We start from the raw sequence: 21556 nt of genomic DNA, 5'->3' as shown, positions 1-21556 counted from the left end.
TTTTCCAAATTTTGGGCAAGGACACTATTTGAATTTATATTGGATATAACCGAATTTAACTGAATTGAAATATTTTTCCTTGTTGAAATTAAATATAACAAAGTGTTGTGTTTTTCAGTGGAAAATACTCTGGGTTCCTGGATTGTAATCCTTTCTCTGCCTGAGGGAATTTGAAGTCTGTGCCCCTTAGTGGTAGGGCACAGAACTCTCTCATTCTGTATGAATAATTAAGCAACCCCTGCTGCAGGGGCTGCAAGTTGGGAGTCCCACATCTCACTAACCAGTACTGAAGGACAGCCTTGGCATTAAGATCCTAACAATGACGAAGCAATTTCTCTACGACCAGAAGAAAAGACCAAGCAGAAACTCCTTTAAACGTCTCTTACCTCTCATGTCCCTTGTGTTCCCCATATTTTCAGCAAATCTGTGCTGTCCATGCATTATTGTGGTGTGGAGGTGACATGGAAACTTTTCTGTCCTGTGGAGGCTTTGCCCCAGCGTTTCCCCACTGAGGAACTGCTGTCTGCTCCGCTGTCGTCTCTTTCACCCGAATGAAGAGTGAGGGGTGCAGGAAAGGGTCGCTGCCAACATCGGGCATGGTTCTCCTTGCTTTGCCCAGCCCCCAGGTTTTGATGATGCCATTGGTGATGAGGACAAACCTGTACATTTTCTGTCTGTAAACACTTCAGGCAACACCAAGGCTTCCTTTCCTGTCATCATAAATCTTTTTTTGGACTTAAATGACAAATAAGAGACAGATACCTGTGTTGCTATCCAGTAAAGTGTCACTTTGGATCATGCCCTAAATCCTTAGCTCTGACTGCTAATTCTGTGGTATGTGTAAACTGGAAAGGCTTTCTTGATTTCCTGATCTTGTTATGTGTAAACTAATTGATATAAAAACTTAAATATGGAGTATAATTAACAGCTTCTTTATATGCAGTCCTTTATGATGTGTTTAATTTTATAGTCTCTTGCAATGCATAATTCAGTAAAGCATTCTGTTGTAGCACTGTGAAAACATGTATTATACCATGTTAATATACTTACTGTAGTCCACTATATCTTAAATACGTGGAATTTTTTCTTTCGCTTTTGAAATACTTTATTTTTTTTTAATGTGCTTTGGGATGACAAAAACTAAAAACCTGACAAATCTTTAACTACTACAGTGTTGCAACTGAAAACATTATAATTTGTGGTAATTAATGGAAAAGCTTTTGTTTATTTATCTTCAAAATGATTTGAAATTTTAACAAATTTCCAACCAGTCTTTTTTTAAGACAAGAGTGTGATGTATTTTACTCAAGCATACTTGATCAGTAGATGCAACTAGGGTGGCTGTTTTGTTATTTATACAAGTTTGCATCTTACATTCACACCAAGGTGGTGAATAAGGTATTTCGTATTTAATGTAATTTACTTGAAAACTTTCAACAGTCAGTCATCAATTCCTTTCCATAAATGGAATTCAAAATCTGTGATTGAATGACACTCAAAACTATGATGTCACTTTGTGAAAATGGGTGTTATTTGGAAATCAATAAACCTAGATGCTAAAGAGAAGGAAGAATTTGAGGTAAAAATTGAAAGAAAGTATGCTAAGATTTCAAGTTACAATTCTTGTAGCAATAAAGTGATTTTTGTAAAGCAAACAGTATTCCAGAGTGCAGTAAATTTGCTAGTCACATCAAGCTAAATGATAAGAAAACAAGAATGGAATAATACCAAGAATGTTATGATTTGAAAGTAAATCTTGCAGCTCGGTTCCTGTGCGCTGTAGTGCTTGCTTTTTGTTGTGAAGGATTCCTATATAAATCCATTCGTAGCATATCTATTTTTGTGTCATTTGCTCATCTGACAAAGACTTTCTCGTTGAAGTGTTTGCACATCATGAAAAAGAAATGATGGTTTGTTTACAGAGTCATGATTTTCCTGTAGTTGTTGATAAAAGTCTGTAGTTGGAGGGTTTTCAAGCAGTTACTGTTCTTGGATTGTTTTTCTTTAAATGGGAACTCAGTGAGTGAAGGCGTTTCTAAAATCAGAAGTTTTCATGTAGTATATCACCTCATGTTTTAGTCTTACAGTAAATAGCTTTTCAAAAAATGAGCTGTTTAGGAAACCTTTGCCTTAACAACAATGATTTGAGGTCATGCGTGCAAAAAATCGATATCAAGCATTCCCTAACTACTTGCCTGCTTATCTACATCTTTAGTAGTTGATTTCCCATGAAAGAGTGAAACCATGTTGACATTGAACGAAATCGTAATTTACCAACTGTGTTCAAATCTGTTGCATAGCAAAAATTCTCTGTTTTGATGTTGGTACAGGGAAACAAAGTATTTTTATTACTGAAGAGCAATTTTGGCAAGGTGATTTTGCTGGCTAGAGTTAAGTTGTCATGTAAGCACAACAATTGGAAGAGTTGTTGGTTTCCTTACTGCAGAAAAACTGATGGATGCATTGTAAAAAAAGGTGAAGTTTTAAATATCAGCTTCCACATTAGATTTCTTTGAATTTTTGTCAAGTTACCTTTTGAAAAAGTACAAAATTTATGTTCAGTCCTAAAAAAATGAATGGACAATAACTGTAGAAAATATGGATGACATTATTATGAGGGAAAAATAAGAACTCCTAAGGTTTTTTCCCTGAGATGATGGAAGCTTATCACAGGATCTTCTAAAGAATGCAAATTATACAGAAGCTGTTGTTTTCTTGAAGATAAACTTTGATATAACCAGAAATTAAATCTTTTAGTAATATTTTGGAGATATGAGCTTAGCCAGTGAGAGATATCATCTGCTTTCAGAAAACTGGATGTCAGAAGACAGTTGTATCTGCATTAATGTTCTATATTTTCATGCAATCATCAGAAAACTTGAAGCATGTTTAATCTTTGAATGGAAAAATGCATATAGGTAAATAAAGAGATAACTGCATGAGATTATTGGAAAAGTGGGTAGAGGTCATTACCTGAACTCAGTAAGCTGCCAATAATGTGTATGAATATTGAGTTTGTGTTCAGTTTATTTTAAAAGTTGAAGATAAAAGATTACTTCATGTTACTTCAGGCAGGTGAATGCGCTTCAAAAAAGCCATTAAAAGTATTCAGGTGATTACTGAGATAGCATTATGTCTGGCAATTTGTAGTCTGGGAGAAGAGTAATGAGTTACTAATTTAAAATAAATATAATTACTATTCATGTATCTTGAATGTATGGATAAAAGTATACTGAAGTTCTTAAGTCAATTATTTTTTAAAGGCTGAGATTTCAGTTATGGGGAGGGCAAATACTTAATTACTTGCATAATTTTTATTTTTTTAAGTTTGTCTTAGAAATAGTTCTATAAAAATCCCGGGTATTTCTTATGCATTCACAAATTTTTTACTTTGACATCTGTCAGGACTGTTGGCAGTTCTTTGGACATTGTAAACTCTAGATGTACTTGCAGAAAACTGTGGAGACCACAAAGGGTTATGAAAGGTCAAGCGTCCTCTTCAGTGGTTGTAAGCATCAAAGGAGATTTTGCAGTAGCTGTAAACCCTTCCTGATTCCTTCCGACTGCTGTAAAAAATCTGGATAGCATATCCAACACGAATTACACTTATTTGCAGGTATGTTTTAGGCTACAGTTGGTTTGCAATGTGTTTGCGGTGCGGGTCCTGCCAATCTCCTCTGTGGAAAGCCTTTTCTTTGGTCGTTTTTGAATCTGCTCACAAGTTTCTGCTGCCCACTCTTTGGTACCATTGTGTTGCCAACAGATTGAGTATGCAACCCGTGACACACAGATTTGAAAACAGGAGCACTTTGGGACCCTGGGCTTAGTGTAGCATTAAATGGTCTGTTGTTTATATTTAGACAAGCTTCTTCCCACGTTCATTTTGGTATATGTTAAATGTTGTGCTTTGCTTAATCTCCCATACCACCTTGAGCTAATATGCTTTGTCAAGGACTTAGAAAAGATGGAAGTACTCCTCACCTTCTATTGAGAGCTATATTTGAAGAGCTTTGAGGGGATGAGAGTACCCCAGCTCCTGCTGATATCAACTGAAACTGTGAAAACCAAAACTCAGGCTTAAATCTGACTTATTTTAGAAATTTTAAATTCCCATTGGAACCAGGTTCAGGACTAATTTGTGTAGTCAAGGGGAAAGAACTGCCTTACCAGACAAACTTTCAAGCTCAATAAAAACATGGGTTTCTGAAAAATATTCATTTGTGAAAGCAAAACCCATTGCCTCAATTTAAGATTATTCCATGAAACGTACAGAAGATAAACTTTGATCTGTTACCAGCAAATTCTGATGACAGAAGTCTTTAAATAGTTCATGCATTTACAGTTTTTGTTTAATTCCTTTCTTTTTTTTTTTTTTTGTTCAGATGGCTTTTCTAACCACCATTTCATTGATGTTTTATTAAATTACAGATAATAGGAATTCAACTGCAAAGCGTCTACCCTTCCTTTCTTGCATGTTTCTTCATTGTTTCATTTCTTGGTTTTCCTCCTTTACAGAGTTTGCCTTTTATTACGGAAGCCCCTAGCTCTGCCAGTCGGTCACAGGGTGTCTTGTGGCATTGCTGTGCTTCTTGGGACAGTGGGACAGCTAAAACCAGGCCAGGCACAGTCTGAGGGCAGTGCCCGTTTGCCAGGTCTTGAAGTCACCGATAAGTGTGTGCTATGTCCAGCAATGAATTTGAGTGAGCCAGCACCAAAGATTGCCAAATGCCTTTTTTTGGTAGTTTTACTACTCTTTTGTGTATAGTCTTGTGTTAAGAAAAATGGTTCAGATTTTATCAGGAGCTTTAGCCCAGCTCAGCTAATGTTTTTTCTTTTGAAGATTGTCATGGGGATGGGAAAAGTTCTTGAAATGCCTTGCAGCTGAAAGCTGTGCTGTTGAAATGTTAAGTTAGGTTTTAATTTTAAACCTGAAATGTTCTAGCTGTGTTTTCTTTATTTACCAGTGGTAGTTGGCATGAGACAAAGCAGATGCACTCAGCTCTTTGAACCAGAGTTAACTGCTTAGGACTGGAGAATGACAGGATCTTGCTGGTATCATTGACTCTCTGAGCTTATCTATTTCATGGTAATTAATACGACACTTAGTTTCCTGTCAGTGCAGTTCCACGGCCTGAGGCTTCATTTGCCCTGCTGCTCAGTGTTGAGAGCAGCTGCAGCCCAGCCTACAGCTTTCTTGATGGACTTTCTCTAATCACTGTGAGTTTGTGGGACAGGAGAGGGATTGCAGAAACCTCAGTATTCCTGAGCTGCTGAGAAGAGGTAAATTTGTACTTGGGGAAACCCATTTGCCTGATTTAGCTTCCCTATTTCCCATATTCTCATTTTCCTTGGATCCAGCATTTAGATGAAAGAAAAGGGGCTTGTCCCTTTCTTCATGCTTTGCCTTTCCTAGAACCCTTTTTAATCCTACTGATTCTTTACAGTATGTATCTGTGTCCTTGTAATTTCTGTTCCTACCTATTTGTGGGTTCGTTGCTTAGATTCTATATCTTGGTGTTCCAAAATGCCTTGGTTACTCAAAACCACATATATTTTAATCTAAAAATATCTCTTGAATGTTTTCCAGTCTTCCGCTTTCTCTTACACCTACTGTGTGTCTGTGGAGACAATTCCCTCAGGTGTTTGAAGAGCTCATATTTCTTGGTCATCTTTGCTTCAAGGAAGATTATGAAACCAGTAGGAATTTGGCTCATAAGTTCCTGTATATTTCAAAATCATGTCTGTGACGCGCACTCTTGCAAGCCAAATCAGGAGCTGCCATTGTCTCGGACACCATGAGCTGGATTCTGAGAAGCATAACGTGTTGGCACTGCTGGTATAAACTATAACATTAGGGGAAGAGAATGTGCTTTCATAACTTAAACTTCTAAATTTCACAAAAGGTTATGTTTGGTCTGAGAGTCATCATATGTGGTTTCAGACTGGTGCCCTGTTTCTTTTACAGTTTAACGAAAATTTGTTCATCTTTCTTTTCTCTAAGTAGTTGCATGAATATGGATATATAGGAAGAGCTCGGCAAGATGCACCTGAAGTTTTTATGCTCAGGTAATTTAAAAACAGATTTGTTTGAAAAGATTAAACGTTTTATAACTTGAGCAGAGAAAGATTGGATCATTGTATCACCACATTGTATACTGTGAAAACAATGTCTTTCAATAATGGCTAATAGCTGTTCTGCAATAATATATTACTGGCATAATACAAAGGCAACACGCATAGCTTTCCAATAAGATTAACACATAGAAGCCTTATTCTAGCATATTTTTGCATTATTTTAAAAAAATAGATTATTTGAATATTGCACTACCTTCCAGATTTCCCATAATTCTTCCATTTCTGAAGAGACAGCTCTAAGCTAGGTCATACAAATACATCAAGCTGATTGTATACTGAATAATTGCTCTGCCTGCTTGAGTATGATGCTTCTTTGAGCTATCTTTCTGTTGTATGTCTCTATATTGGATCGAACTTAATGCGTAGTGGGTCAAGCCAAATAAATGGATTTGTGAAAGGCATACAGTCAATTATGTTTGCCACAACAGTGTTGATGTGGAACATAGCCTTTGTGTCGTGCGGCATGTTGTGGCAGCTGATGGATCAGAAGAATAAGTATCAAAACATCATGCAGGTATCGGAATACAAACCAGTAGCTGTGATGAACGCGTTTTCTGGCATCTTCTGATTATTTTAGCTTGTAGTAGTAGATTTGATTGGCTTGTAGTTCATAACAGTAGTTAACTTCGTAAGAAGAAAGTTCTTGTGTAAGACAGTCTGAAAGTTCTGAAGACTGAAGAAAATGTAATTTCTAAAAAAAAAACCCACAAAAATTTTCCGAATCACAGTTAAGCCCCATGGGCAGATATTGAACTTTTGATACTGTCCCTGTGGGGAGAATGTGATGAACGTGATTATAACCTACACTATTTCACGTTAGACTCCTTAGAAAACTCTGTCACCTCAGCCATTGAAATCCACCAACAGCCCTGAGATGGTGAAAGTGCTTTCTGTAATAAATACAGTAAAATAAGCAAAGCTTTAACTTCTTCATTTCTGTAGCATTTTTCCAACCTAAAGCTTGTGTCAATTAAAACTAAATTACAATTCAAACCTTTAAGTTAATTATTAAACATAAGAAATGTGACTAGTACCTGTATTAGTGGTAGTTATATAGGTTTATATTATGGGCTTTTTGCTTATTTGTCTAAAAAGTTCAGGTTTCAACTTGTCATGGATATTCGTGTTTGCAGCCCATAACTACATTGTAGGAGTCAGTGTGGGGAAAAGCCGTAGGCTTCTGTAATTGTCTGGTGAACAGTACGTGTGATCGCTGGGACCCGTTTGGGATCTTGCCTTCTCAAGTTCAGTTAAGGCTTTTGGCACAGGCAGTGCCCTTTTCCTTTTCCCTTGGGAACGAACATAGGGGCGTTTTATGACCTCAGGGGACTCTGAACTCGGTTTCCCATTCTGTAAAGTTTTAAGTGCACCCGCTTGCCTGTTCTGCTATTGGCTAACGTAACAAATGGATGTGTTAGTTGTTCGAGCTGAATTGTCAGCCATAAATTTAATAGCACTGAAGAGCACTGTTGGTGCTGTAAAATTAGCAGTGGAATACAAAGTTAACATTAAAGTCTGTGCAAAGATGATCACGGCTATTCAAATCTTGTACTACCCTCACTCCCCAATGTATTTGCAGGCTGAAGAAGTTACTGTTTTCTTTTATGTTCTGTGCTACATTTGCAAGGTTATGTGTGCAGTCACGAAGCTGAAACCTTTAGCTCAGCATCCTTTTTAGAGTGCCGCTTATAATGGGACAGACACATGCCCAGACTACTACTAGTGGCATTGATGGGGATTCTGCGTGTCTGCCCATTTCCTTTCAGAAAGCTGTCGCGTTACTTCGTAAGAGACCAGTATGTTGTTATTGTTGATCACTACTCAATTATGTTGTATTTTAAAAGAATCTGGTACACAGATAAATATTCTCACAGCTCAAATAATATTCCACTCTAATTATTGTCTTGAGTACAAATATTAGAAGGAAATCATGCTTTATGCAGTAAGGGAGCAAAAAACCTGATATGTCAGATGTGAACCGTAACATGGCACAATGATACCTGTGAAGTGGAGATCCTGGACATTTTTAGTTTGTTCAGTAAAATGCTTCCTTTGCTTTTGAGTTATCCCAAGAGACTTTTGAGCTATCTGAAGAGACCATTACACTGATGAGCAACCCAGGGCACTTGTTACATGCTGATATGAAAGGTGGAGAATATGGTGGAAAGGGAAGATTAAGGTCTATGTAAAACCCCATAAGCTTTACTTCATGAGCTGCTTCAATTTTTTTCTAGTTGAGACAAACAAACAAAAAAACCCCAGCTTGTAGCTGGACATCTTTTATTGCAGCATTAGCCTTGCCTTCCAGCTATGGGGAGATAAATACAACTCCATGCTGAAGGTGGAATACTAACCCATGCTTTGAGGAAGATATAACCAATTTTCCTGAGCCTATACACTGTAAAACAAAATCTGCGTGTATCTGAGAAAGCTAAGGAGAACTTTAGGACATGGTTCGTGGGCAGGAAATAGGAATGACTTCCCCAGTTCTCCAATTCACTGTAAAGGTAGGGCCAGACTTGGACATACACGTTGCAGCCAAGCAGTTTGTGTTTGATCATTGGTTTCTTGTATAATGGGAAATGCACTAGAAATGTCCTTTATTGCTTTTTCTTTTGAAATTTCCTCTTCTCCATTCATATAAGCAGGTGGCAACAGTTCTAGATCAAAGTTTAACTGCTTAATTAATTCTTTCTCTTGAGGTACGAGTAGAAAATGGATGTAAGATTAAGTTTAATTCTTTATGTTTCTGTGCTAAAGTTGGCAAAGAACGTTCATTCAATCAGGTATTCAAAAATGCTGTGGTGTAGTATAAGGCTTATATTGGTCTAGGTCTATATTAAGAACCTTGTCACATGTTCTTAAACAAATTTCAGTGCCTGGCATTTGATTTCAGTGGGAGCTAGACATCTAAGGCACTGAGATCTAGGTCCGGTTAAGCATCTTACTTCTCCTACTGATGCTTCTCTTGATGATTCTGCCATTAACAGTTCCTTTCCATTATCTGGATTTGTCTGTAAAAACATAGAGATATAAGAAGACATATTTGAAAAATGCTAAAACACAAATGGTAGTAATGAGTAAAGTTTTATTTTGAGATGTTAGCCACTTATACTCTGGGAAATCTCATTTTTTGCCTTTTTGCAAAAGTGTGATCTTTTATTTGGATAACATGTCGAAGGAATTTGGGATTGGCTTTTTTGTTTGGTTGGTTTTTTTAAACAGAACAATAAGCATATTTTTATGATATGTTAACTTTTTCCTTAAAGGACTGGGAATATGTATTTATTAGAAGATGGTAGTGCATTTTGACTTTTCCTGGAGTATTCTCCAGGAGAAAGCATCAGATCTATTTTGATGAAAAGAATTTTTTCAAAATATGTAGGACATAAAAACAATAATTAAAAGAGTATTATTTCTATATGCTCACTTTTTGCACGTTTATATTTACCTGCAAGGACATGTTTTTGAATATCCGGAGATACTGTTGGCAGTAAGTTAGGAGGAGTTTGTTTGTTTATCTGTACTTGAAGAACTTCTAGAAATAACAAGAGGTTTTTTTTGTGCTATTCCAGAAGAAATAACAGTCCATATGGTCTTTAAAAGGCTTGACTGACTCAAAGGACTGATGATTCATTTTTCTATAGAGAAATGGCATGTATTTACTGATCCATGGCTGAAACCTCCACTCCTCAAATAGGAAAACCATTGGTTTTTTGTTACTCTAGGATTAAGGTCTCATTATTTTCTGAGCTCAAAAACCTTAACCCAACCACACCCACATGAATGTGGTTCATTTGCCTGTTGCATGCTACCAGTGGTTTTCATGTTACCAGAAAGACCTTTTTGTTGACTGGGAAACACAGAAATATCATATAGTTTCAAGAAGGAAAATGAGTTAGGAGGAACCTCTGTCTCTCCAAAGCCAACATAAAAATCTTGAAGAAACTTCTAATGGGGAAAGGATTTAGAGTGTTATGTTTCATTTTTATTTGCTTACTGAAGTGGGTATTTAGAGAAGGAACAATTCACTCCGTAGGAATTTTCTTTGGACGTCTCAGTTCCACCTTGGGGTCTGAATTCCAGCTACAATTTGTAACTGCAGTTTTACTTTTCCTATGACTTTGTATTTCTCCTTTGCTCAAAACCATTACAGTTTGGTTAATTTGTGAATTGTTGCTGAGATGGAAGTTTGGTTTGAGATGTATTGATCAAACTACATGGCAGAAAAATTTTCCCTCCTCCTTCCTCCCTGCTGGTTTTGCGTAGAGTGTTTAAAAGCTGATTAAACTCCGAGGCTGCAGGAATTCTGAGACTTCCTTTGCAAAAAGGAGATCCAAGACAAGCCTCTACACCTTTTCTATCAGGCTGCTTAGTCCAACTTTTAAGAGGTGGTTGGGCATCCGAATAAAGTATAAGAATCTGCTAGAGACTGCAGAATAAAGGTAAGAGGGGACTGGTATAGAAAGAGATATTTAAATCTAATCTATACTGGGTTTACCAGCAAAGTCTGCTGGCTGTAGATGCAGTTCACTCTTGCCAAAAGATACTTTTTCCACATTGTTAAATAACTAAGTCACTTGTCTACATACACCATTATACAGTGGCTGGCTGGGCTGAAAAGCAGGGGGACTTTGGGGTGCTTGTCTTCCTTCCCAGCTTCTTTGGATCCAGGTGCTTGGTTTCCTTCATCTCGTAACTTGGAGGGGAGAGGAAGGAAGGGCCAGATAACTGTACTCGGGTCTCAGCTTGACATGGAATTAAGGACATGGCAATTGCATCTGCAGTATAGTCATAGTCAGTATTTGTCCCCAGGACTGGCGTATAAATATTTGAGTACTTTCACACTGATGTTACGCCAAAACTTTCACCAGTATAGTAAACGTAGTTTTAACTCCTGAGCGTGAAGGTGGATAACGAATGCTTTATGGGTAGATGAAAAAAGAGCAAGACTGGAAACGTATAATTAAACCAGTGACTAAATAATCTAACATTGCCATATGTTATTTAACAAACAAACAAAAAATCCTTTCACCAGAAATAAATCCCTAAAAACCATGATAAATGAGCATTTTTTTTTCACAGTTTGTTACTAAGCCAGGGCCATGCAGTAGTGTCCATACAGTACTAGAAGGTGGTAGCAGAGAACAACTATCAAATTATGCATTTTCCTAACCAATTGCAGGATATAAAATAGTTCTCTTGGGAAAAAATCCCAAATGAACACGCAACTAAAGACAGAGAAAAGCTTTCATATAAGCACACCTTTCTTACTTGTAGTTTCTGTACTGCCTCCTTTAAGCGGTCTATGATTGTGAGCTGATTACCAAAATGTCATGAGCCTCATTTAAAAATCAGGAATTTCTAATTGGATGCCTTTCAGCTGTCTTCCATAGCTATTATTGCCACGTAACTTTCCTAGTGTGCTATTTCCACATGCTTACTTATGCAGGCAGAAACTTTAGTGAAGCCATGAGCAGCTTTGCTAAGTATAGGAAACTGAGGGTGTAAGTCAGAAAATGTCTATTTGAATAATAATATAAAAACATGCCTGAGATGTGCACTTTCTTGGCTGAGTGTATTTTATTCTCTCCTGGTACCTCTACAGTGGGGAAAAAAAAAAGAACAAAATAAAGCATTTTTCATTCAGGACATTTATTTACAAATACCTTGAGAGGTTTCCCTGAACAGGTTGCGTGAATGCTCCTAATCTTCTAGGGCTTCATTTTATCCTGGAGACTCTCTTGGAGAGTCAGATGTATTTCTTTGATTTCTCATCTTTGCTTAAGTGTTCCAGTCATTGTAGTTTGAGTTTTTGCCAAAGTGGATGAAAGGCTTATATTCTTTAAGATGTGCTGTGCAGCTGTTTAAGGCGTGATTGACTTCAACAACAACAACAAAAAAAAAAACAAACCCCAAAACAACAAACCAACCAAAAAACCAAACCCAACCAAAAAAAACCCCAACCAAAAATACCAAAACCTCAAGCGGACTAAGTAAGGCTAAAAGATTTTAAATCTAGCTCTTGCAAATAAGAAGGACGAGTAGTTCGCAGCTGAGCACTGAATCCTCCGCAGCAAGCAAGCACATTCAGACTACTTTATCAGTATGATCGCGGGAATGCCTGCCCCTGCAGCACTCCATCTTGTTTCCCTTACACGTTAATTCCTTGCTCCCTGCCATCTCTTTCTGTGATGGAATGGATCACAGGATGGATCACAGGATTTGTGTTCAGCAGGCCAAGCTTTTCATAGCCTCAGTTTTGTCAGTGCAAGTGCATCTGTCTTGTTGGAAAATACTTCCATCTTAAGATATAAAAACTTTGCTATATTTCAGCACACCACTTTCATGGCACTAGATCCAATCCTTCCTCCTTTTAAATGCTTTTATCATAGTTGTCACTGGCAACAGAAACCATGGTCTTTAATCAATCCTTCCAACACTGCTGTGTGGTAAGTAGCTGGAATGGGCATATGATTTAGAAATGAGTAACTCAAGCAAACGTGTTAAATGAACTGCTGATCTCTAAATCTTTGTTGGCAAACGTACAAGTTTTAATTGAGAAGGGATGAGCAGGAGCACATAAAACGTGAATTACTGTGAAAGTTCAATCTGAACTTGAAACCAAACTCAGTAGTTTTTAATATTCAAAAAATAGTTCTCGTTTCCATGCCCTTTTGTGTATTTTTTTCCTGTGATATAAAGCTTGCTGAGCTTTGGGACAGCAGAGAGGCAGTGTAAGTACCCAGAAACTAGGAAATACAGAAATGAAAATTAGTTCAGCATTACGATAGTGTTGAAGTACAAATGTTAGTGTTCAGCAAACAGAACAGAAGTGCAGTTTCTGCACTGATAGTTACATCTGAATGGCCAGAATTTAAAAAAAAAAAAGTATAACAACCCATCCATATCTCACCTGCTGCCTCATTTAATGAATGATTTCAGTTTTCTCCTGAAAAGACAATTTCCAAAACTAAGTTTCCTACTGTAGTATGTTTCACAAGTATGGCAGAGATGCTGTGAAAAGAATATGCTAAGAGAGGAAATAATTTGTCTTTATTTTACAGAGAAGAAAACGAGGTGAAGAGAGATTTAAAGATAAAATTGTCACATGTTCTCTAATTTTGTATGCTCTTTTAAATGCCCAGAATACTTGGAATGATTTAATTTTTTATTATGAAAATAGACTTCCCAGTGTCTTCAGATGTACCTTCATCAGCAAGTACAATCAGCATTTCTGTAAGTCTGGATCTCAGCAGACAGATGCACAGAATATTCAGTGATCAGCGGTGAGAAGTTTAGTTTGCTTAAAACTGAGCACTCCAGGACTGAAGAGGTAAAGATCAAATCAGTCACGTCTCCCAGGAAGGCACGGAACTGCCTGTCGTGGTTTAACCCTGGCCAGAAACTAAGCACCACGCAGCCGCTCACTCAGTCCATCCTGGTGGGATGGGGGAGAGAAATGAAAGAGTAAAAGTGAGAACTTGGAGGTTGAGATAAAGACAGTTTAAGTAAAGCAAAAACTGCACGCGCAAGCCAAGCAAAACAAGGAATTCATTCACTACTTCCCACAGGCAGGCAGGCGTTCAGCCACCTCCAGGAAAGCAGGGATCCATCACGTGTAATGGTGACTTGGGGAGACAAACGCCATCACTCTGAACGTCTCCTCCTTCCTTCTTCTTCCCCCAGCTTTATATACTGAGCATGAGGTCATCTGGCGTGGCATAGCCCTTGGGTCAGCTGGGGTCAGCTGTCCCAGCTGTGTCCCCTCCCAGCTTCTTGTGCACCCCCAGCCTCCTTGCTGGTGGGGTGGGGTGAGAAGCAGAAAAGGCCTTGACTCTGTGTGAGCACTGCTCAGCAGTAATGGAAACATCCCTGTATTATCAACACTGTTTCCAGCACAAATCCAAAACATAGCCCCATACTAGCTACTATGAAGAAAATGAACCCTATCCCAGTCAAAACCAGCACGCTGCCTTAACCATATGACCATTTCTGTCTCCTGCAGTCCTGGGACTCATTTGGTACAGGCCTTTCCAAGTCCTGTAACCAAGGGTGCAGGCATCCCGCAGACAGAAGACTACTTCAGTGGGTGATTCCCAGGAGAGGAATCTTTCCATCCTGTGCATGGAAGAAGTCAGGCTTCATCTGGAATGAGGGGGAGGTGTAGAAAAACTGAATGATACTGCATTGGAGTTGCATGCAAGAGTGGGGAGAGTAGAAGTTGCAAGAGACTGAAGCAGAGACGCGGCATGGAAGTAGACTCTTTAATGTTTGGCAATATTTTATGTTGAAGTGAAAAAGGGGCGTTTCAGCTAGCAAAGTATAGCAGCCTTCTTGCTGTTTATCCTGTTGTCTTCTAATCTTAGCTCTCAGAAGCAGCTAAGCATTTTCGGTTTTGTTATCTATAAATGTGAAGTGAGTTGTCAAAGGTCATGAGGTGAACCCAGGTGTCCTGAGTTTTAGTCCAGAGTTCTGTCTGATGGATCACAGTTGGGAACCACATACAGAAGATTAGTTGCCTGTCTACTAAATGGTATTTTGGCTGGTTTCTAAACTCTCTGATGAAGCTTCGTTGTAAAAGCCTTACTGCAGCCCAGTAATGCTGTGCTGTTTTTCCAGGCTTAGTTATCAATTTGATATAATGCTAGTAAATGACTGTAAACTCTTAAAAAATTAGAGTTTTTGCTGCATAATACGCTCTGCGTTCTCTGTAAGCGAATTAAGAGCAAATTATGAAACAGACGCTTATTTGGTGTACGTGGACAGTTCCAGATCACAATTAATATGCTGTCTCACATGCTTTTTGAGTAAGAATCAAGTTGAGAGCCTGAAATCATTAAGGAGGCATATTCTGTTCAAAACTCAGATGAAAAGATAGATTAGCACTGTCATTTGCTTGGTTGGTGCTCTCAGTTTTTTGACTTTCAACACTGAAATGCAATAAATGAGGTGACGCAAAGAGAATAGTGCATTGTAGCTGCTGTCTTTGCGGTGTCGAACTTTTTATGCAGTCACACAGCAATGCTCTGATAGCCAAGGAATTCTGCAGTGTAATTCAAACGTTATAAATTGGTATGAGTTCATTGTTTTTTCTTATTGCCAGGCCTTTCAAAATTAATGCTGAAACTTTTTGGCAAGAATTTCCACAGTAATTGCTGTATTGTGTGTCTGTTAAAGTGCAGTTTAATCAAGTATTCCTCTCAAGAAAACACCTTCAGTCTGTTCTGTTGTGTACATGAATTTATTCAAGTGCACATTAGGAAAAAAATCCTGTCAGTCAGTTCTGTCTGAGTGTCATAGTATGCTTTGAGTTTGCAATATATCTGTCCGGAAAAAAATCCGGCTTCATTTTGCATTTTCACTGTACTTAATTCCACATGTAGCACCTATACAAACAGCCTTTAAAATAATGCCTGAACTCTCCTTTATGAAGTCATTGAGAGCATAATCGTGACCTCCCTGGCAGCTTGTTTATCCAAATGAAGTAACAGTAACAAGTGCAGCCCATCCCCTGAAACTGGCTCATCTGGCAGGCTCTGTGGGCAGTTCCAGCCAGCTGAGATTCCCAGCTATCCTATGAGGAAAAATGAAGGAACGTGGCTGCTTGCAGTAGTTTGCTTTACACCTTTTACACCGGATCCCATTGGATTTAATTGTTGTCAATACTGATGCAACCAAGAATTTTACTGCTGCCCGGGCATCAGGTTTGAACCAAGGGATTGCGATGTCTGATGTGCCCTGCTCTAAGGGTGTGCAGTGAAGGTGTTGCTAGGCTGCTGTTCCTGCTAGGTTTTATTCTGAGAATAACCTCAACTATTTTACATTAGCAGTGCTTGTTGGAGTCTTCAGCCCGGATCTGTTCCAGAGAAGAGGCTAATGGGACCAGGTTTCTGCTCTGGATGTCTGGGGGAAGCAGCACCTGGCAGCCTGGTTATCTGGGGTGGCTGTGGAGAAGTCTGCCGCGAGTCTCTTCTGACACGTGCTCTGCTGGATGGCAGCCTGGCTTCTCTGCCCTTCCTGGAGCAGCTGCCGCTTCTGCTGAGCTGCCACCTGGTCCACTCCTGTTGCAGCTTCTCCCTCATGAGGTGTGGAAAGTCTTGACTTTTCATCCCTTTCCAGGCTCTGCTAGTTTACTTTTTCATACAAGGAGATTCTTACGCCATATGTAAGCAAGTATTTACCCACGTAAAACGGATCGTTAAAAATGGTTCACTGTTTTTTTTTCTGTTCCTTGATAAATAATTCAAAGCAACAGAAATATTGGTGTTAATTTTCTCGTCAAGTCTAGGTCTTCCCAATATGCAGGAACTCACTCCATAAATTTCTTGAGCTCGCTGGCTGGAAACACTAGACCTAGTCTTGGTGCCACACTGAAAATTTCTTCATTCCTGTGTAAGACTCAAATGCGTGACACGATCTTATTTCAGCAGAAAAGTGTTACTGAACGTGTAAGGGTCTACCATCTTTTACAATTGTCTTTTCACTACCACTTTCATCAGCAAGATCTCTTGGCTTTGTTGGGGGGGGGGAATGATTCTTACCTTCCCACTATTCTGCAGCTCTTAACATTGCTCATAAGTCTGTAAAGTTAATAGAAGATTTATCCCATATCAGGACATGGTTACTTTTAACTCCAGTCCCAGTTGTTCTAGCCTGGATCTCTTGTCTTCTCGACAGGAACATTATTGCATATCTGCATAGAGTGGTTCCTTCCTTCTGCCTTTTTTTTTTTTTTCTTTTTTTCCTTTCTTGGTTTCTTGTACCTACTCTTGTTTAGCTGGATACCTGTCTCTCTCACTTTTTAATAGTAAGAAGGACTATTTTTAAAGGGGAATCCATAACATGCGGAAACAATTGCCTGCAATTTGTAATTTAAGCAGAATTTATTCCATTCCTCTACGTCATCTGTGAATGGGTGTAACTTGCATCATAGAACCATCAGGCATGTGTAATTGAAACGTAACTTGATAAGAAGAGCACTATTAAGTTTTGCATTCCACTTAGGTTTTGGAAGGAGATCACAGCAGTAGTGAAATTGCAGTTTCAAAAGCTAAATAGAATAGTTAATCCATTTTCTGTATTTCAATATAGAGACAAAGTAAACATCCAGGGTTACAGTTCGGTTTTCACTTTCATTAGCTGTCATATGAGATCTCTTTCGTGTTAACCAAATGTAATTCTTTTCCGTCCTACTTGAAATAGCTCCTTGCAAGTCTTCTGTATTTGGGGCAGAGATTATTTCTTACCACTCTAAATTACAGCTTTTTAAAAGAATTCTTCTGCAACAGATGCTACATTGTTCGTTCTTCAGGTAGCATGATAAATGCAATTTTGTGACTAAAATAGTCATATATCTATTTTTAAAATTCATGCCATTTCCCAGATGTTTTTGAAGTTCAGTTTTTCCTGACTGGTCTTTTAATCAAACGTAAACACTCACCCCTCCGCCCCCCATTTGCACACTTGTCTGTCAGCAAGACAGATTAAAAAACTGAAACATTCATAGCATAATGTGAAATCTTTTTGCTATTTTCATTCTTGTCATTAATATATTGTGGTTTCATTCCTTCCTGAACAAACTCTTACTTTTCCAGAAGTACTTAGACTACTTGTATAATGGCAAGACGGCAGTTCAGTTAGAAAATGTGATCTTTCCGATTGGGGTTTCAGCGAAGGACTAAATTTTACTGGCCACCCAAATATCAGACTTCTGTTGTAGGTTGTCTGTATTTTATTTATCAAGGAGTATTGGAATGGTACAGCATTTAGCTCCAGGGTTTTTAGTCTCAGAACAATTTGTGTATGTGCACACAGTGATTAAGTCTTTAAGAGAGCAATGGCAGGGCATATTGAATACCATAATCACTTAAGCTTCAGTAGCAGTTGTATTGGGGGGGGGGGGAGGGAGAAAGATGTCATACTTTATTCAGAATGATGATGTTGAGAACTAATTTTTACAACAGCTGATTAAGAATTCCATCCTAGATTAACACGCTGCAGTGATAACTCAAATTTCAGATCCTTAATATGCTGCTGCCCATGAGTTAGATCTAAAGTATTGTACTGGGTTTGCGTGGCAAGGTTTTGGGGGGGGGTGGGGTGGGGTGGCTACAGGGGCGGCTTCTGTGAGAAGCTGCTAGAAGCTTCCCTCATGTCCGATAGAGCCAACGCCAGATGGCTCGAAGACGGACCCACTGCTGGCCAAGGCTGAGTGCATCAGCAACAGTGGTAGCGCCTCTGGGATAACATAGTGAAGAAGGCGAAAAAAGAAAAAAAATCTGTGCAACTGCAGCCAGAGAGAGGAGTGAGAATATGTGAGAGGAGCAACTCTGCAGACACCAAGGTCAGTGAAGAAGGAGGGGGAGGAGGTGCGCCAGGTGCCAGAGCAGAGATTCCCCTGCAGCCCCTGGTGAAGACCATGGTGAGGCAGGCTGTGCCCCTGCAGCCCATGGAGGTTAACAGTGGAGCAGATACCCACCTGCAGCCTGTGGAGGACCTCACAGCAGAGCAGGTGGATGCCCAAAGGAGGCTGTGACCCCGTGGGAAGCCCGCACTGGAGCAGGATTCTGGCAGGACCTGTGGTCCCATGGGGAGAGGAGCCCAGGCTGGAGCAGGTTTGCTGGCAGGGCTTGTGACCCCCGTGGGGGACCCAGGCTGGAGCAGTCTGTTCCTGAAGGACTGCACCCCGTGGAAGGGACCCACGCTGGAGTAGTTTGTGAAGAACTGCAGCCCGTGGGAAGCACCCATGTTGCAGAAGTTCATGGAGGACTGTCTCCTGTGGGAGAGACCCCACGCTGGAGCAGGGGAAGAGTGTGAGGAGTCCTGCCCCTGAGGAGGAAGGAGCGGCAGAGACAGCGTGTGATGAACTGACTGCAACCCCCATTCCCCCTCCCCCTGCGCTGCTGGCAGGGAGAGGAGATGGAGAAAATTGGGAGTGAAGTTGAGGCTGGAAAGAAGGGAGGGGTGGGGGGAAGGCGTTTTAAGATTTGGTTTTTATTTCTCATTGTCCTAGTCTGATTTGATTGGCAATAAATTAAATTAATTTCCCCTAGTTAGGGGTCTGTTTTGCCCTTGACAGTAATTGGCGAGTGATCTCTCCCTGTCCTTACCTCAACCCACGAGCCTTTCATTGTATTTTCTCTCCCCTGTCCAGCTGAGGAGGGAGAGTGATAGAGGAGCTAGCTTTGGTGGGCACCTGGTGTCCAGCCAGTGTCAACCCACCACAAATATGGAGGTAGTTACCATTGTTAGAAGCTGCCGATTGTATTCCTCTACAAGTTTCTACCAAGAAATTATCTTGAGTTTATTCTGAGCACTCATGTCTAATTCCATGTTCTTTATTTTTGAATTACAAGAGTAAACACCAGTAAATTTAAAAGTGAAATGAAGCACGTACTTTTGAAAATGGGCAGAATAAGAGTATTTTTTAGCAAAAGATCACAGTACAGACGTGCAGCATTGTGACTAAAATGTAAATCTACCAATTCCAATTTTATTTCAAATGAATGTTTATTTCACATTTCATCTGCCCAACTTTCTGATTGACTGACTAAAATGAATGATGTGCATGTTGATGTGCACTATGTTTTATAGGAGTGAGATTAGTTCTGTTACATGGCTGATGTTTAATTAAAACACTAGAAACTAGTATTTTAGAAATTGCAAAATAAAGTTCTTGAAGATCTCCACAAATGCAAAGCTACATGATATAGATATTGAATTAAAGATGGCTTGGAAAAGTTTCAATGGCATATTTTGTACATAACATGGTATTAAATGGTGAACATTTTGCAGGGAAAGCTGAGCGATTTCCTGTGTGTTTTGTTTTTTAGTTTAAATTCTGTAAACTCTACATCAGTTGCCCTGTTCATTGATTTATTGGACTTCATTGTTGCTATCATTAACGAAAGACTTTGTTTTCTACACAGGCATTTGCAAGCTCAGTTTTTGTACAAAAACTTAACCCTTTTGTTCCTTGTCCTTTTCAGATTCCTCTTTCCTCAGTCATTCCTTCCCCACAGCTTTTAGATGCCATATTGAAATTTAATCTACATACCGTCTTCACAGACTCAATGAGACAGAAATATTTGATATGATGGAACTCCACCTTCCTTCCCCCACCCTCCTTCCCTTTTTTTTTTTTTAATGCCACACCTGACCTAGCAGTACCTTACTGTTGAAAAGTCCTATCTGCAGCAACATTTATATGCATGTTGTTGAAAATGCTGGATAGCTGCTTTTCAGCACACAGTGGAAGAAGCTGTCTTAATCAGTTTTCAGAACACTGCTTCTACAGCATTCCTCACCAGCTATCTTAGTTTTGCACTGTTAAGTGTTGTTCCCCCCCCCCCCCCCCCCCCCCCCCCCGCCCCGTCTTCTTGAATGTTGGTGGTGTTTCTTTTCTCATCCTTTTCTGGGGGCTTTTCTGGGGCTACTGAATGGCATTGCTCTCTGGATGAAAGGAGACCTGTGTGGAAAGTCCTTCATGAAGTATTGCTTCTGGCTATGTTTTTGCCTTTTGCCAGGAGCCTGATTGCTGCTCCTGAGAAGACCTAAATTTGGCCCTTGCTTCCTGAATATCTGATTAAGGTGGGTAGCTTGTCAGTGTTTTAAATTTTCTTAAGTGTTTGCGATGTTGATTGGAACTGGGACCTTCAGCTTGTCTCTCCATTTTTGGAGCCTGTCTAGTTTAATTTTTTTTTTTTTAAGTGCCTTCTGCTACCTTGCTTGCTCACTTTCAGAGGAAGAAGCATCCAATTAAGTCTGCCAGAGAGATATGCTGAGCTCATCCTTCCTCCCCCATGCTGTGCTCTCATCTGGAGCACAAGAGAAAAGAGCAGAAAGAACTGAGCAGTCTGGGGAGTCCATGGAGCTGGCAAGTAACAAACACAATTTCTCTGCTCTTTTCTTCTTTTACATTTAGTGTAGGCAGGGAATTGGGGGTTCTACTAAGGCCTGTCATGACCTGGGAGAGCAGAGTGAAGAGTACTTGGAGAAGAAATGAGGCTGAAGTTCAGTCAGAACTGATGGGTTGAAGTCTGGGGTCAAAAACCTCAGAGAAGTTTGGGGTAGGCACCAGGCAGGTGTGCAAATTGGAGTTTAGAAAGGACTTGCAGCATGGTTGTATCAGAAAGCATTTATATTACTTATATATGGAAAAAAGGCCTGATTTGGAGGCTGGGCAGTAAAATAAAGGGGTTAGCAGGGAGCTGATGATAGTAGTATGACATTATTTGCAGTACCAAAATGGTGTCAGGTAGACACTGTTCTGTCTGCTTGATCTCTACAGTACCTCTCTGTTTAGTCTTCTGACTGTGTCTTAGCCCTTGGAATTGCTATTCTTTAGAGGTACTGTTACCACGGGCCAAGTACCAACAGGGGGAGGCCTCAGTGTTTTACAAATTCTGCTTGTGTTCCC

This window comes from Platalea leucorodia (genome assembly GCF_965183815.1).
Source record: "Platalea leucorodia genome assembly, chromosome: 1".
NCBI classification, from domain to species: domain Eukaryota; kingdom Metazoa; phylum Chordata; class Aves; order Pelecaniformes; family Threskiornithidae; genus Platalea; species Platalea leucorodia.
The sequence above is the reverse complement of the archived record's forward strand: the minus strand, read 5'-3'. Positions refer to the sequence as shown.